Genomic DNA, 16,288 nt, shown 5'->3' with positions numbered 1-16,288 from the left:
CAGAAAGGTTAGCCTGCCACAGAGATCCATTAGCAAAAAGAGAACAGTGTGTGGGGAAACAAACCAAGGAAATGTTGCTTGAAATCGCCAGAAAAAAGAGAGCAGATGAGATGCACAATTTTTGAATCACAATCACTCATTCTAAATTTAACCCTACCTTTCCTACATACCTACTACTCTGCAGAAAATTTCACAGTACGGAACGACTTGACTTGATCTGGAAGACAGTAAGATAGCTGGAGATTTCTGGCAACAGTGTATACAAATTAGATAACTATGTGCATAAATGTCCAACAAAGGACAGACATGATAGTGGGCTTTAAAGTGACCTGCATCCTATTTCCCCTCTGAGTGATGCTGACTAGAAAAGTATTTTATTTTACTAACTATTGAGTCAATATGCAGCCACACAGAGGCTCTAGAGGAGTACGCATCACACTTGTATGGTCTACTTGAATCCTGAGTCCCAGGTGTAAAGAGATTGTCAGAAGACTTCCTACTATTCCTCCTCTACCCACAGAGCAGGTGGGAAAGGGCAGATCCAATACATGGGTATCGTGTACTTCTGTACAAGATATGGACTGAGTAGAGAGCTTGCTTACACACACCTTTCATCATGAGATTCTTTAGTGCTCTCAGCCCAAGTGTCGCTGAGGTTCATTTAAATATGGTATTTTACACACAGCGTCCACTAGTGGCTGAACTAGCACAATTTAGAATTTCATTACATCTCCCCCCTTTAAGTTCTACATTCCAACCATTTACAATATTTACACTGTTACTCTTGTCTTTGAAGTTCAGTACATATCAGTCTGTTAAGTGACTCTGAATTGTACTGGTTTTCTAATTACATGACCAGAATATGTAAAATGTGGTCATCTGGCTGTCCATTAGTTGTGATTAGTTGGTATTTGAGAAGACCTAGTGATGGACAGCAGACCACAATTCATGTCAGCAGAATATGCAGTCATATTCTGAATGGAATATGATTTTGATCATATTACTAACAGCCCACATTACCCACAAGAGAATGGAGAAGCTGAGAGAGCTGTACAGACAACCAAGAAAATCCTACAGTAGGAAGATCAATTCCTCACTCTTCTGAGTTACAGATCAAAACCAGTAGTAGCTAAGATATAGTCCAGCAGAACTCCTGATCATCAGCATATGCACAATGTGTCCAACCATTTAATGGCATCATCATCAGCCAGATGAGGCGCTGGTAGCCCACCATTGAAATAAGTCAGTGGGCACTTGACAGTAATATGCAACATAATCTGAAGTTGACTGAAGCTGCATAATGGGTCATTAGTAAAACTCCATTTAAAGAGATTGGCCACACCGTTACTCTGCCCTGTTTGAAACTGGTTCAGAGATGTCCAGAGGTGTCTTGGCAGACCAAAACCTGGTGGACTGATGGTTGGGTCAGTGACGAGAGAGTAATAAACAACTATCATCGTTGACTACTCGTTGTGCCAAGCAGATTCCACCGTCATGTCCTGTGGTGGCATAAATGGCCATAAAGAGTGTCGAGTAGAAAGGAGAGCTGATCGGTGGTTGAAGAGGTCTGCATATAATGGCAGGTCACTACTTTCACAGATCTTAGCCAGGAGCGTGACAGAGGCCTTTGCACAGCAAATATCTGGCAGTGCTATGTTGCTAACTATCAGTAGCCATGGCAACAAAGTTGCCCATAAAATCCCGGTAGCAATACTCATAGCTTTGTTAAACTGTACGTTGACCAGCCTCATGTGAGACGAGCAGCACCGGACAGGAGCACAGTACTCTGCTGTTGAATAGCAGAGGACAAGGTCTGATGATCTAAGCATCCAGGCTCTCACACCCCAGGTTGAACTGGCCAATTTTCTGAGCAGGGTGTTCTGAGTGCTGACACATAAACACACTGTCAGCAAGGGTATTGGACAACTCAAAATTTGTAGGGGTCCTTGCCCGGTTTAAGAATGGCTATAATCTTTGCTTGATGTCAAGTGCATGGTAACTTCTTCTCATTGATGATCCATATGTAGAAGTATAGGCAATTTGGAATCCTTCAGTCTTCTTCTTCTTGTTCTACATCTGCCATCTATAGAGTTTACTCTGTTGACTGTTATTTCTGAGGAATAAATTGTAGATGTTAATGGTTTCAGCTGAACTATCCACCGTCAGTCTCAATCACATGTGGCCTGGGCATTAAATTATTTTTCTTTACAACAGCTGGAGTTGTCAATCCTTTTTCTCCATCCAATTTGATGTGAACATGGTCACCAGATTATAGACCTGACAGTTGTCTGAGTGATATTTGTTGTAAAAGTTTTCATAAGTTTTTTTTTATCTAACTTGACTGTTCTCTTCATGTCTGGTCACTTTGAAGAGAGATTATTTTCCAAAGTTTGAACAGTAGTTCTGAGTTGTCTTCCCAACATTTATAAAGCTGCATGCTTAGTTATACCATGGGGCTGTCATCCAATTTACACTCCCTGCCTGAGGCTGAATGTCAAGCCTAGCTCAGGAAATTCAAATTATCTGGCGACTTGGACATTGCTGACCACCTGATTAAGTCTCTGGATACCGCCAGGCTCACTCAATGGAGAAGCTTAACTTCACCTATTCCAGCCGGAAATGCTAAAACTTGATCCACTGGCTGGGCACTGCTCAACAACTTTCAGGTCAAAATTGCCCTCTGGTTAAGCTCAGCAAGTTTGCAAGCCATCCTGTGGGTAGCAAAGGTCCTCCTGGAGAAGCAATTCAAATGCAATATATATGATGAATGGCGCCAACTTTGACATCAGAATATAGGTAGGAGTCAACCAGACTCATTTACGGTCGATGAGCTACATAAAACCTTTACCTCCATCAAGCTAGGCATAGCAGTGGGCTAGAATAACATCTTGCTGGAATTCCTCAAGTGCCTTGGACCAAAGGCATCACAGTGGCTTATTAACTTCTACGTATGGATCATCAATGAGAAGAAGTTACCATGCACCTGACATCAAGCAAAGATTATAGCCATTCTTAATCCGGGCAAGGACCCCTACAAATTTTGAGTTGTCCAATACCCTTGCTGACAGTGTGTTTATGTGTCAGCACTCAGAACACCCTGCTCAGAAAATTGGCCAGTTCAACCTGGGGTGTGAGAGCCTGGATGCTTAGATCATCAGACCTTGTCCTCTGCTATTCAACAGCAGAGTACTGTGCTCCTGTCCGGTGCTGCTCGTCTCACATGAGGCTGGTCGACATACAGTTTAACAAAGCTATGAGTATTGCTACCGGGATTTTATGGGCAACTTTGTTGCCATGGCTACTGATAGTTAGCAACATAGCACTGCCAGATATTTGCTGTGCAAAGGCCTCTGTCACGCTCCTGGCTAAGATCTGTGAAAGTAGTGACCTGCCATTATATGCAGACCTCTTCAACCACCGATCAGCTCTCCTTTCTACTCGACACTCTTTATGGCCATTTATGCCACCACAGGACATGACGGTGGAATCTGCTTGGCACAACGAGTAGTCAACGATGATAGTTGTTTATTACTCTCTCGTCACTGACCCAACCATCAGTCCACCAGGATTTGGTCTGCCAAGACACCTCTGGACATCTCTGAACCAGTTTCAAACAGGGCAGAGTAACAGTGTGGCCAATCTCTTTAAATGGAGTTTTACTAATGACCCATTATGCAGCTTCAGTCAACTTCAGATTATGTTGCATATTACTGTCAAGTGCCCACTGACTTATTTCAATGGTGGGCTACCAGCGCCTCATCTGGCTGATGATGATGCCATTAAATGGTTGGACACATTGTGCATATGCTGATGATCAGGAGTTCTGCTGGACTATATCTTAGCTACTACTGGTTTTGATCTGTAACTCAGAAGAGTGAGGAATTAATCTTCCTACTGTAGGATTTTCTTGGTTGTCTGTACAGCTCTCTCAGCTTCTCCATTCTCTTGTGGGTAATGTGGGCTGTTAGTAATATGATCAAAATCATATTCCATTCAGAATATGACTGCATATTCTGCTGACATGAATTGTGGTCTGTTGTCCATCTCTAGGTCTTCTCAAATACCAGAGTAAGCAAGAGTGCACTTCAATTTCTCAATAAACTGAAACATATTATGTTTTTCAACTACATTATTTCTAGATAGCTGGAAAAATAGTCCATGACCGCTAGGTAATAATGTCCTCTGAATTCGCATAAATCTATATCTAGTTTCTTGATTGGTAGAGGTGTTGTTATTAAAGGTTCTATGTGTTGTGTTAGTCTGCTAGTTCTGTGATGTTCACATGCAGATACTTTATTCTTTATGTCCTTATTGATGCCCAGCTATCACACTGACTGGGTGGCCCATTCATGGCATTTAGTTAATCATGGATGCAGTTTAGGATTCTTCCTCTCATTTCATTTGGAATTATGATTCAATTGCTTTTAATCATGAGTCCACTTGACTTGCTTAATTGTCCATACACCACAAAGTAGTCTCTTTTCACTTCCTTAGTGTACTTCAGATACTTGGACCAGCTTCTCCTAGTGTAACTTAGAACTTCCTGAAGTTGTGTGTCTGTCTAGGTTGCTTTTTATAGCTGCTGTAGTGTTTTCTGACACTGGTCTGTATGTGTTCACAGCATCCATATATGCCTTTACCTCATCCTGGAGCTCATGGGTAGTTGAGTGCAATGCTGGGGTCCATGACAGAGCACAACCAGATTTTTCTCAGGAACATATTTAGTAGTTTGGGTTAAATCAAATTAAATTTAGCTATAGATATTGGCATCTCAATGGTGCTTAATTCAGGTCTTTCCCACTGATGAGGATTTCAAGCGATTAGTGGTCTGTTATCAGTATAAACAAATCCAGCTCACACAGATATCTGTAAAAGTTCTCATATGCCCATATGCTTGCCAGGCACTCACTTTCAATCTCTGCATATCATTTTCTGCTTCTGTGAGTGTACAAGAGCAAAATGCAACTGGCTTCCACTCAGACCCATATTGCTGCAACAATACACCACCTAGGCCATAGCTGCTTGCATCCACACTGACCATTGTGGGTTTGTTCACACTGTAGAATCTGAGAACTGGAGCAGTTGAGATAATTTATTTTACCTTTCTGAAGCACTTTCTTGATTTGGCCTCCATAGCCAAGATGTGTTGGATTTCCACAGTTCATGCAGTGGTTTTGTCACTGTAGAAAGGTCTTGTAGGTATTGACAACAATATACATTTTAGTTCTGGCACATTAGTTGCTGCATTCAATTCTTAAATTGCTTTTATTTTCTCTTTGTTTACTGTCTATTCCGAAAACTTGATTTAGGGTCGGCAGAAAATGCACTTTTCCTTGTTTAGCCTCAGTCCTGACTGACTGATTAGACTTAGGACTTCACTGAGCATTTTGTTGTGTTCTTCCATCAAAGATACATATACCATAATATCGTCCATGAAAACTACAACTCCATTTGTGTTCTGCCATCATTCTCTGGAAAGTTTCAGATGCACTGTTAATCAAAAAAAGTAGTCTTCAGAGGCAAAATCTTCCAAAAGGTGTGATAAATGTAGTCAATTTAGCACTTTCTTTGACTAAATGAATTTGCCAGAATCCACTCTAGGTATCCAACTTGGAGAATAATGTAGCTCCTTTCACTTCCGGGAGGATGTCATCCGGTGTTGGGAGGATATATTTTTCTCTCACAACTACTTCATTAAGTCTTTTAAGATCCACACAGGTTCATATTTTTTCCATTTTTCTTTATAATTGGTACCATTGGAGCACAACATGCTGTTGGCTCAGCAATTTTCTTGATTATGCCAATCCGCTCCATTCTCTTTAATTCAGTTTACACGTTACAAAGTAATGGGATAGGAATCCTGCAACGTGTATGTACTGTATATGTTTCAGCATTGTCTCTTTAGGTTATTTGTACTGGATCTCCTTTCAAAAGTCTAATATCACCAAATATTCCACCAAGTTCTTCAACATTTCTCACTGGACCCCTCATGGCTGGTAAGCTATGGCTGAGAAGGCTGTTACCTTTAGCCAAAAAAATGGTGCTTCTTTCCTGGTGGATGACTTGGCTGACAGGCTAGCTCCTGCCTCATCACCAGTCAGCCCTGAATTTAGCAAGGTTCTGTCCTTTTCCTTTCCCCCCAGGCCTGGCGTTGGCTGCAGACATAACAGGACAGGGCTTGCTGAGCCCCCAAGGCTCTCTTTAATCCTTTCCATGCTGGCAGATGGTTTCTCTGCTTCATCACATGTTGCATGCAGTTCAGAATGCCTCTGGGGCTTGTCAGAGCTGTGTCAGATGACTTCAGCTTTTGGAGGGGTTAAAGGTGATTGTAAATCCCTTCTGAGATGTCTGGTGATGTCAGCTCCTGAGTCAATTTTAAAGTCAGTAGTCTTGCCATGAATATTCAGTTTCATGCAGGCTCTGCATCATCAGAAGTGATATATCCCAGAAGCAATCACTGTTGATTATCTGTAATATGAGTCAACGCCCTGAGTGCTTTGGTGCAGCAAACAGCCACAGAATGTCCATATTTCATGCATTTATTACACCATATGCCTGCAACTGGACATGCATCATTTCTTAGGCTATGACTTTTTCTACACCTTGTGCATGTAGTATGGAATTTGTCCCTCTTAGCCTGGGAATTCACTCTCCTTGCCTACAGGGTTTTATGATAATCAATTTTAACACGCCAATAATGTATGCTGTTTCTAGGCTAGTTTCAGATTTTTCAGCACTGTCAAATTTCTCTAGATTTTGCTGTCTCATCAGTTCAGACCATTTTTCTATTTGAATAGCTGTGGCTAGGGTTAAATCTCTCTTCAGTTGAAGCTCCTGTGGAAGGTTTGTATCTGCTAACCCAATAGCCAGCCTATCTCTGATATTTTCATGTTTTGCATTCCCAGAATACAGCCAATGTATGCAGAGCCCTTATAAAACATTCAACATTTCCCCCTGGTTCTTGAATTCCCTGCTGAAAACATGCTTTTTCATAAACCACATTCCTCTAATGCATAAAGTGTGCCTCAGACATAGCCAGAACCCTGTCATTGCCAGCTTTGTGACCATCTACAGTAAGTCAAAGGATTTAAAGAAATGATCTGTTTACTTCTCCATAGCATAAATTTTAAAAGATACCCGTATATCCCCAGTTTCTTTGTGGAGTTTGTTTGCAATTCAAAATCTTGCTACCTACTGATTCCAGTCTGTCCATTGTGAAGGTTTGTCAAAGCTGAAGTTCACTGGGGCATTGAAGAGTGACATGATGATGAGATCCTGCAATTTTTGTTGCTGTTTTCCTTCTGTTTGCAACTTTTGTTGCTGTTTTTCAACTGTTTCTATTCTTAGTTTACTCCTGACACTGCATCATGTCCTTCTGTACCAGATATGGACTGGCTTGAGAGCTTACTTATACACACCAAATGTATTCATCATAAGATCCATTAATGCTTTCCCAGGTATGGCCCATGTTTGCTTAAATATTTTATACATAGTGCCGCCTAATGGCTGAACAGTATAATACAGTTTAGCATTCTATTACTTGGGGGTACAGACATATGTCAGCAGAAAATTACTACCTAGGGTGACCAGACAGCAAATGTGAAAAATCAGGACAGGGGGTGGGGGGGTAATAGGAGCCTATATAAGAAAAAGACCCCAAAATTGGGACTTTCCCTATAAAATCGGGACATCTGGTCACTCTATTACTACCATCTTAGAACAATGGAGGAATAGAACGGGAACTGTGGCTTGTTGAGTACCACTCCTTCTCTGGGATGCGCCTAGGGCAATGCAGCAACTCACCATACCTTACTGTTGGCTATATTCTGGTATCCCAATCTAGCACTTAAAGTGTAGTTATGACACAAGGGAAATATTTTACCTAATGATCACATCCTGAATCTGAATCCTACCTGTGCCATCAACCATCTCTTAGAGCACAAGAAGGCTGTTCCATTCCTTGTTTCTGTTTTTCTTACCAGGATTGGTTGACCTATCACTCAACCCCCAACCTGGAGGGCCAGTGGGCTGCTTTTTGTGTTATCTTTCCAGCTCAAGTGACCCTATCAGGATTTAAAACTCCTATTGGCATAGCTTTCATGGTCATTGCAATACACAAGCCGTCCCACCATGTCAAGCAGCAGCTTACAAGGAAGGATCATACGTCCTGCTCTCTATCTCTGATCAAACCTCTCTTTGTTATCAATGGGTCAACCACTGGTAGTCAAGGACAGTAGAATGGACTTTTACTTTGTGGACTCAACCCAAACGTGTCTGAACCATGTTTAAAACATAATTTTTAATATACTTTAGCGCTCTTCACAAACTGAGTTCGACACATACCTCCCTGCAGAAGAAATCAGTTGGTATGTTATTTGCTACACTCCTAATAAAATATGATCATGTATCTTAACAGTATTTTTGGTACTTTCAAACAGGTTATGTGCAATATTTATCAAAAGGAATGTGGCCATGGCTGAGGGGCTTTTAAAATAAAATGCCATGTTTGTGGTGTTTGAATAGCACTTGCACATTGAAAAGTAAGTGCATCTCACAGCAAATGTGTGTATAAAAAGACAGATTTGCAGAAATGGCACCCAATTTTCTGCATACAAAAGGTTGCTGTGCATTTTATAGTACTTAAGTATGTATGTGCCTGGCCACATCCACAAAACAAGTAATTATATACCCATGTGTAAGCTTGGCAGAATTCAATGTTTATTTTTTATAATTTTGACAGATAATATCTATATTAGGGCTGTCAAGTGATTAAAAAAATTAATCATGATTAATTGTGCAATTAAAAAAATTGTGATTAATCGACTGATTAATCGCAGTGTTAAACAATAATAGAATACCATTTATTGAAATATTTGTGGATGTTTTCTACCTTTTCAACTTTGCATTTATTTTTGATTGCAAGTATTTGCACTGTAAAAAACAAAAGAAATAGTATTTTTCAGTTCACCTAATACAAGAACTGTAGTGCAATTTCTTTATCATGAATGTTGAACTTACAAATGTAGAATTATGTACCAAAAAAACTACATTCAAAAATAAAAAAATGTAAAATTTTAGAGCTTACAAGTCCACTCAGTTCTACTTCTACTCAGCCAGTTGCTCAGACAAACAAGTTTGTTTATATTTGCAGGAGATAATGTTGCCTGCTTCTTGTTTACAATGTCACCTGAAAGTGAGAACAGGTGTTCTTGTGGCACTATTGTAGCCGATGTCACAAGATGATTACGTGCCAGATGCACTGAAGATTCATATGTCTCTTCATGCTTCAACCACCATTCCAGGTGACGTGTCCATGCTGATGACAGGTTCTGCTCGATAACAGTCCAAAGCAGTGAGGACTGATGCATGTTCATTTTCATTATCTGACTCAGATGCCACCAGCAGAAGGTTGATTTTCTTTTTTTGGTGGTTCAGGTTCTGTAGTTTCTTCATCGGAGTGTTGCTCTTTTAAGACTTCTGAAAGCATGCTCCACACCTCGTCCCTCTCAGATTTTGGAAGGCACTTCAGATTCTTAAACCTTGGGTCAAGTGCTGTCGCTATCTTTAGAAATCTCACATGCGTTTTGTGAAATCTGCAGTGAAAGTGTTCTTAAAATGAACAACGTGTGCTGGGCCATCATCTGAGACTGCTATAACATGAAATATACGGCAGAATGTGGGTAAAATAGATCACATACAATTCTCCCCCAAGGAGTTCAGTCACAAATTTATTTAATGCATTATTTTTTTAAATGAGCATCATCAGCATGGAAGCATGTCCTCTGGAATGGTGGCCAAAGCATGAAGGGGCATACAAATGTTTAGCATACCTATCATGTAAATACCTTGCAATGCCGGCTATAAAAGTACCATGCAAATGCCTGTTCTCAATTTCTGGTGACATTGTAAATAAGAAGGAAGCATTATCTCCTGTAAATGTAAACAAACTTGTTTGTCTTAGTGATTGGCTGAACAAGAAGTAGGACTGAGTGGACTTGTAGGTGCTGAAGTTTTACATAGTTTTGTTTTTGAGTGCAGTTATGTAACAAAAAAAATCTACATTTGTAAGTTGCACTTTCATGACAAAGAGGTTGCACTACAGTACTTGTATGAGTTGAATTGAAAAATACTATTTCTTTTGTTTGTCATTTTTACAGTGCAAATATTTGTCATAAAAATAACATACACTTTGATTTCAGTTACAACACAGAATTAAAAATATATGAAAATGGAGAAAAACATCCAAAATATGTAATCAATTTCAATTCTTATTCTATTGTTTAACAGTGTGATTAAATTTGCAAGTAATCACTATTAATTTTTAAATTGTCATTACTTTTAATCATGATAAATTTTTTGAGTTAATCGCATGAGTTAACTGCGATTAATCAACAGCCCTAACCTACATTCATTTGTAAGCATTTTTCTATTTTTATCAATCTAAATTTTCATAATTGTGCAAAATTATGGGGTGTAAGCATTTTTAATTTTTTTAGCTATTTTAATGTTCACAGTTGCAAGAAGAAGAGGCCAGAATTAGGGGCTCAGACAATGATTATTTAGTGACAGTAGACTTTGAGATTCAAAAAGTTAAAGCTTTATTAAAACACAGATTGTCAACATCACTTGTCAAAATATACAAAGTAAATATCTTTAAATAAAACTCTGATAAGTTTTCAAGCAGAAAGCTTTTTCTTATGTTGCCTGTCTGAAAATTTCTATTATTATCAATAGAAATATTTTTCTGTTGGTTTGTGTGTGTATGGTAAAATCGATGTTTACTGACATTTACCAATAAAAATCTAATCCTGCCATGCTTACCCATGTGTTATGAAATGGGCCCTCAGTTTGATGTAGGTGCAGAAAATGTGAAAGCATAATCAAAGGTCAGTTTGAGGAAATCGGAGTCTAAATCTGTTTTCTGGCCCTTTATGCTTTACTTACTTTGTATTCCATTACATGCTGCTCAAAAATATTCAGTTAGAAGGAGTTGAGAACAATCAGGACCTCAAGGAGAGACTCAATATCTCATGTTATTGGGCTCCATGAGCACAATTGTGCTAAGTGCTGGGCAGTCTGCTCTTGACTGGTCAAACCCCTTAAAGCACACGCTTAACTTCCAGCCTGGGCATAGTCCCATTGGCTTCAGTGGGACTATACAGGTCTTCAAAGTTAAATACATGTGTTAAGTAGTTTGCTTGATCTAGACCAGATCTTTGCTTTGCGGGACTGTGTTATTTAATTCATCTTTTGTGTAGATTTAATCTGTGTGATGTAGGCATTCCCAAACTCAGTTTCTGAAATGTTGGGTGTGTTTCACCCTGCATTTATTTGCAATGTGTTCCTGAAATGTTTTAATACAATCAGTATCATCCAGATTGCTTAGCTATGGCTGTTGAGAGCAGCCACCAAAACAGCAAAATAAAGAATTGCTTCTCGAAAGCTCTTGAATTAGTGTATATCTCTGTCCACCTGTTTCTTTATGAAATAAAGATATCAAACCCTCAGTTTATCCATATGTATTTCTCATTTAGACTTCACTCTCTTAGGCAATAGAAATCCAATGTGTGAAGCTAATGGCTTCTTCAGAAAAACCTTCTTCCACCTGCAGAGCTAATCTCCCATTTTAAATTCAGAATGAAATCTACTTTATTTCTTGTTTGTGGGTTTTTTTCCAGTTTTGTGATTGGAAAATAAAACTAATCCTATTATGGCAGCATGCCTTAATATCTATTTAGTTTTCATCAGTCCCTCTTAAATCATCTTGCACAGCAGTTTAATTGAAGGATGGAATGCACTGAGGAAGGGCCCTTGGCTAGTAAGAACCAAATGATAATAGAATGGAATAGTTTTCCTGGCTCGGTTAGTAAGTGTGTTTGTTGTTGTATGAGGTCATTCACCTGGTTTAATTTATACTGACCATTTGCTGCACATGTTGTGTGGATTACACTCAAATTTCTGTACATGGATTTGTTTCAGATAACGTAGCAATAGTTTTGTAAATACAGTAGGGATCTAGACACAATCATTTAAATAGTATTTTTTGCAATCCTAAGAGTGATATTGTGGCTTGTGTAGTACAAGCACACTGGGGTGCAAGGGATAAGTGTGTAGTGCCCAAGAGACTGGACGTATTATGCATCAATGGGGTAGAGTCAGAAAAATAATGCTTGTGTGGCTGGAAGCAGCACTTGCAGCAGCTTTAAAATGGTGCAATGTGAGTGCTCCCTCCATGCTGACCAGCGGACATGATCATATGCAGGGATGGCTGGAAGGACCCTGGATACATTCCTTACCATCTTGGGGCATTAAATGCATCCAGCAGTACTAGTCATCCTTCTGTATATACTGAAAGAGCACAAGCCGCAACAATATGGCTGCTTCTTTAAACAGGGGTTGAGGGAATAAGGATAGATACCTTCTCATTTTCTTCCCTCAGTCCACACTAGCACACACATACACAGTAGATGTAATTTGGCCCTAAAATTTTGTTCAGCACTGTTTTCAGCAAGAGTAAATTTATACATTCCTAATTTTGCCCCCTTCTGTTTAGAAGCCGAAATAACATTTTTCTTGGAAGTAAACAAGAACATTAGTCAGTGCCCATTTTTTTCTTTTGTGTCCATGTGGTCCAATTTTTATTGAAAGAAAGTTTATAAAATTGAATTTGGCAATAATTGTTGTTTTCATTTGTTTTGTTTCATGAATTAAATTGTTTTTTTCATAAATTCAAAGGCCGGACGGGACCACTGTTACCATCTAGTCTGACCTCCCTGTACAACATAGACCACAGAACTTCCCCAGAATAATTGCTAGAGCAGATCTAGTAATAAAAATATCCAATATTGATTTAATAATTGTCAATGATGGATAATCCACTGCAACCCTTGGTAAATTACCCTCACTTAAAAAATTATGCCTATTTTCAGTCTGAATGTGTCTTAGATCAACTTCCAGCCATTTTCTTTTGTTTCTTTAAGAAACATTTATAGAAGTTTTTTATTTTAAATCGTGTCTCAGATACTTGGCCCAAGAAACAGAAACCAAATTGAATCCATTAATAGCCTCTTATTTTTTTGGCAAAATATAGAATTGCATAACGCATAAGACAACTATATGAAGTATTTAATCCATATATCTGTCTGCCTATGCCATTCTAATTGATGAAATGAAGGCAAAAAATGTAAATGCTAGATCCAGGGACTCTTTACAAAAACACCAGCTAGCCCCACATTCTCAAATCAGCATCCTTGACTTAATTTTCTCTGGCTCTGATAATGTCCTTTTAAAATGTTGATGCTGTCACTCCCTTGTCTGATAGGTACAGTAACGTACAGAAGCATCCCTTTTTATACTCCAGGACTTCATGCCTTGTTTAAATTCAATTTAAAGTTGGCTACAGTAAAAAGAAAAATCCTGCCATCCAACTCTCCTATAGAAATGGTATTTACCAACACAACATATTCACCACGCAAAGGAACATTTCACTGGCACATCTTGAGCATTTGCAATGCCAAAAAGAAATGACTATCATATATATAGCAGACTGGCCACACAGACACTGACCTTGGCAGTATTATGAAGGTAATTTTATACAGCAGAATCAATTGTTTTCACATAATATTACTAATTCATTAGGCCTGTTGGAGGTTGGTCAGGAAGTGTTCACCGACCAAGACTGTGCTGATTGACATTGCTCTGCTTGTGGAGAAGCCAGAGAATTTCAGCCCTGCTCTTCAAGGTTTGCAAGATATTGCCCAAACTATGGCGTTGAACATCTTATGCCAGAAGAGCAGGGTCCAGAACCTCAGCAATGACTGGCAGAACCCCTGATGTAGTTGGGGTCAAGCATCATGGAAAGCATTAACAAGTTCATCTAAATAAGCTGCAAGTCCATATGGTTGCAGCAAACTATATATCCTCTGATGACTAGGTCTTGCTGCCTTCTGCATGAGTCCATGTCTCGCTTATGGCCACAAAAACAATTCTGCTCTGAGATAACTTTGTGCAAAATGCCATCATCTCACAGAGATCTCGTCATCTTCCAATCACTCACTACATTCAAAAGCAGCATTGCATGCTCTTCAGCTATGTCACCATGATGGACAAAAACACCCCACCACATCATGCTCTTAAACTTTCCATTGATGTGCATAGGGTGCATACCTTGACTCTACCTGGTGTCACCCGTGGGGCTGCCTCAGAGATTTGTGGACTCACAGGATTGAGCCAGATCTGGAAACTTCACTCTATGATGCCTAATATGATGCCATCATCCCATTGTTATTCTGTCTGGCGCAACGGTTCTCAGTAGATTATGTGCATTGATGACTAAGATCAGGCCTGTGAGCAGGTAACTTTCCCACTGGCTTCAAAACACACTCAACACATGTTTTATAGGTCAAAACTCCCCACTTCCTGGAGTTTGACATGATTAATAGGCAAAGGAACAACATAACATGTAGTCCAAGACTCCTCCCTAGATTTGTCTGCTTTTATGGTTCCCAACTCAGGGCTGCTCATCTCATCTCCTGGTCTAAGATCCAAGATCCCACTGTGAAGGAGTAAAGAGAGGAAGGTAATTTGACTCAGAAATGAGAGGCAATTTGAGGTTTAGAAGGTAGGCTGGAGGAAGGCATGATGATGAGTGGGGAAAGGATACAACTGGCTTGCATTAACAGAGGGACTGAATACTAAATTAAGAAGGCGATATATTCAGTTACTATGTATGGCACTTGTTGAAGCCCCATCTGCAGAACTCTGAACAGGATTAAAGCATGAATGAAATGGTGCTTACATGATTATGGGAGTGACACCTGGCTATGCTTTTGAAGGAGGAGAATCTTGGAGGCATGGTAAAAACCCAGAAAGATGAGATTAAGATTAAGCAAAAGGGAGGAAGCCAGTTGATCCCTATAGCCTTTACCTCTGCAAATATATCTTGTATTCTGTTAGAACAGGCAGTATGATTCCTGACAATTTTAGCAGAATTATACATAGCAAATATAAGGCTGAAAGCCAAGTAAATTTAACCACCCAGGAAGTGAAATAATCACTATGAAATGCATTGCCTGGAGTGCCATCTTGTTTTTATTAAATTTACATCCAAATGTAAAGAAGAGAGTATGTGTACTGGACATGATAGTCAGAGCCAGATCCTAGGAATTTAGACAGAATAGGGGCTTTATCTCATAAAGAGAACATTGATGGTTGTCACTAATATCCCATTTATGCCCACACTTCTAAAGTAATTTCATAAATCAGTATATAGTTAGTGTCACCTGAATACAGAGCTAGACCCTCAGCTGGTGCAAATTGGCATAGTTCCACTGTCTTCGATGGATGTATATTGATTTACACCAGCTGAGAATCTTCCCCCATATTCTCTGTATATCACTCGCTCTTTGTGTGATATGAAACAGTGACTGATATATAGGGAGAACAGGGCGTGGATTGATAATGAAAATGGAAGGCTAGAATCGGACAACCCAAAATAAAAATGAGCAGCATTAAAATGATCAAAGAGAAAGAGAGGTTAAGCTCGGTTTTATTGCCAATACTCCTGTGATTCTGGATTATAATGTGAAGAGGCAGCTCTTAATAACCTCAGCATCTTCAGTTCATAGCACTCTTAATTAGTGAATCTAAATCAAGTTGTTAAACATTACAAATATGGAACACTGCTTAAATTGGTCTTTATTTTGGCTGGACACCAGCTTGATCTCTGGGCTTCCCTATTTTCAGCAGTTGAAAACAGGGTAGTTCTAACTAGTAAAGTCTGACTGAGCCCCCCAGCTTTGCTGTTCAACCAAAGGGTTCTAGTGCTCAGGGTTGCAACCCTGAGATCTCCCCACTGGCCTCCCAGTGGCTGGCTGCAATTTGTCTCACCAGAAGCAGTGGTTTGCCCTGACCACTGTAGGCTGCTGGAATACTTGGTACTGGGCTGCCTGCAGCTGCTTCTCTTCCTTCTGGAGGGAGATGCTCTCTCTCAGTACTTGACTACTCTTGAATTAACAATTGTTGACTAACACAATTAAAAATTCTAATGAAGACAATGACACAATTGCATCAGCAGTTCATAGTTAAATGTACAACCTACTAAACAATCATGCCCTCATTTATGCTAGTTTTCAGTTTGATAAATATCATGTGCTGAAGTGTCAGTTGTCTTGAAGTGTCAGCAGGCCCTGGGATATCTGGATCCAATCCAGTGGGGGCCTTGAATACTAGAAAAGATCTTTGAATTAGACTGTGTCCTCAATAAGGAACTATCCTGGAGAACGGAGCA

The sequence above is a fragment of the Lepidochelys kempii genome, chromosome 2 (genome assembly GCF_965140285.1).
Source record: "Lepidochelys kempii isolate rLepKem1 chromosome 2, rLepKem1.hap1, whole genome shotgun sequence".
Lineage (NCBI taxonomy): Eukaryota > Metazoa > Chordata > Testudines > Cheloniidae > Lepidochelys > Lepidochelys kempii.
This window is presented reverse-complemented; position numbering follows the sequence as displayed.